The sequence below is a fragment of the Alnus glutinosa genome, chromosome 11, assembly GCF_958979055.1.
Source record: "Alnus glutinosa chromosome 11, dhAlnGlut1.1, whole genome shotgun sequence".
In the NCBI taxonomy this organism is placed as follows: Eukaryota; Viridiplantae; Streptophyta; class Magnoliopsida; order Fagales; family Betulaceae; genus Alnus; species Alnus glutinosa.
Window position 1 is genome coordinate 14,645,481 of NC_084896.1, and position 3,159 is coordinate 14,648,639.

The window sequence follows — 3,159 nt, forward strand, 5'->3', positions numbered from 1 at the left end:
GTCTCCTTAACAATATCAATGATTTCTTAAGAGCTTGAAATTACTGGGCGTTACAATTAAGACTTGGAAATGGCTACATCAATACCATATGGAAGATTTATCCGCTCATGGAGACGCTGGAAATCATCTTTGTCGCAAAGAAATCCATCCCAAATCACTGCTAGAAATTCACCATTTTTTCTCCAAAACCCTAGCCTCTAATCCTATTGATTTCTATTCTTTAATGTAAATTAATCTTGTCCCCCTCCATCTGGACGAGTCTAGGGTATTTATATAGAGGACAAGTGAAATCCTCACGGATTTGTACATATCAGAACATCTAATCCAAATAAAAATGATAAAACAACTCCTAAGTGAATTTGATGTCTTGTTGTCAACTCTGCAGTTTGTGACTGCGCTCGAGCCCAAGCATATTTGTGCTCGAGCTCATTTAGTTGGGTGATGCACTCGAGCCCAAGTAATATGCGCTCGAGCCCAAGTATATTTGTGCTCGAGCTCATTTAGTTGGGTGATGCACTCGAGCCCAAGTAATATGCGCTCGAGCCCTTTGCCTTGCAGAATGCTGGATTTTTCCTTTAATTCTAGAAGATTACTTGTGTTTTTCCCTTGATTCCTGAAAGTGTTGTTAACATAAAAACAATGTAAAGCATCATATCACAATGAAACTAAAAGGCTAATATATGCGAGTTAAGGGGCTTGAACGTGTAACATTCAATATTCATCACACCCCCCAAACTTACATATTGTTAGTTTCTTAGCAACACAAAACAAAATGGAAAGACATAAAATGCAAACTACACTATTTCCTCTTTCGTGGGAAATACGATTGCATTTAGCATATGTAACAAGTATTTTAAATCCATAGGGCTCCCTAGTGGACTAGTGAAGTCTCGTGAGGGTTTGCCAGAATTGCTACCTACAAATATTATGCAAGATCATGCTTTTCCTAAGAATGAAGTGTCATGAAAACAATGATTTTCTAGTCATTAGCAAGCTTAACAAGATAAACTCTATCTTCAAATCCTAAGCCTACACATTTATCAATGGCTGACAGGGATAACACAAGTTCAAATTGGTGTAAAGTGAATTAACACACAATTATGAGACTTCAAATTAATTCTAATGTGCATGATTCAATACCTCAAAATTCACTGGGATCCCCATTAAATGAAACAACCAAGGCATGATGATATTATTCATTTTTTTTTTTTATTTCTTTCTTTTTATCAGGCTGTGCAATGCTTCGCTCCCTTAAGCTTTCTAATTGACCCATGTATTAAGTGTTAGGTCAATGACTCCCAAACCATATATGGCTTTAGGGAAATAGGTGTAAAACACCCCTACCCTGCGGGCTTACTAACTTGAGTAAAAAAGGCTACATAGCTCAAAATGTTTTTATATAGAAGAAAAAAAAATTCAGAGAGTCGTGAAACATGCGATAGAGAGAATTTGTTCTCTTCATTTATGCTCCTAGCTATTCTAAAAAAATTGAGAATACTTTGCGAGTTCACATTCATGGTCATATTCAGTCATCAAAGAGAAGATCTGAAGTCTCAATCAAATCCTCAAGAACAAGAAGCCACACGTGTTCGTCGTCAAGCATGCAAGAAGAATTTCAAGCAGAATTATATAGCCCAACATGCCTAGGAGAGGCCAAAAATTCATGCAAGTAACACCAACTTGTGTATTTATTTTAAATCTAGCCTTATTTATCTTGAATCAAAAGATATTTGGGATTGTTTTCCTTTGCATATACTTTTATATGCATGATCCCAACATGAGGTTGAAGTCAAACAAGGCCGCTTTTTCTATCTCTACAGTGAAGGAGGGAGGCGCGAGGCTTCTCCCTAATGGCGGCCACGAGGGATAGGGATTTTATGAGAGAAGAGGTACATGCATGATTGCCTGACATTTTGGAGTTGTTGTTGTCAATTTAGGATTTTGGAGTGATAGGAGTTGGGGACTTTTACTTTTGTTATGGAAATTGGGGATTTGATGTGCAAGAAGCGTTGTCGAATAGGGTGACGGGAAGGGCGAGTCTCGTTTTCTCTTTCTTAATTGCCTATTTGGTTGATGAGAAACGTAGATATCAGTTTTTTTTTTTTTTTTTTAATCTAGACTAGCGTCATTTGTAATAAATAAAATTATGTGAATTTTTTTACTCGTTTTGTTAAATGACGTAAAAAGGTTTACATTGTATGGTATGAACGATGAAAATTATTGTATTTTCTTGTACAGATGACATTTTTTATATTTTTCTCAACACATGGTTTAATGACAAATGAAAAAGGACACAAAAAAATCGATGTTAACACATTGGCATCGCTTTTTTACTATTTGCGTCGGACAAAAATCAATGCAAGTATGCTTTTTTTTAGTAGTGTGTCTAAGTATTTTACAAAGTGTTGTAAGTTTAATTTGCCTTTACTTTAATCTTTTATAGTGAAGTGTTGTCTTAGGTTTGGCTGCCCTGGAGAGGTTTCTCCTTAGTGTTAAGGTTTTCCTCTTCATCAACAAAAATCTTGTGTTGATGATTGTGGTTTTTTATATTTATTCACTATAGTAATTTAAATTGATATATATATATATATATATATATATATATATATATAACTGTTGTGTTTGTTTGTTCCACTGTGATTGGGGTCTAAATTGTTGGTTAAATTTTTGTTGTATAAACACACCCACCTCTCAAGATGTTCATGGCTCTGTTTCTTCAAATAATACAGAAAGAGTATATTTTGCGATTTTACAATCGTCTATCCTCTAAACAGTTTAGTTAGCAGCCTAAATTGGATGGTCTCCTTTCGATTCTATTCGTGATGACGATGCTATGTAGATGGAGAGAGTTTTTAAGGAGAGTGAGGTTTTTGTGGTGGTGAAAGCTCTGAAAAATGATAAGGCCCCGAGATCTTATAGGTTTTTCTTTGGCTTTCTTTTCGACTTGTTGGGAAGTTCTTAAAGAAGATATCGAGAATGTTTTCGATGAGTTCCATGTTCTAGGTAATTTTGAAAGAAGTCTAAATGCTAGTTTTGTTGCCCTTATTCCCAAGAACGGCTATGGACATTAGGGACTTTTGCCCTATTAGTCTATTGGGTAGCATCCATAAAATTATTTCTAAAGTCCTAGCTAACAAGCTTAAATGTTGTTGGAGAAGA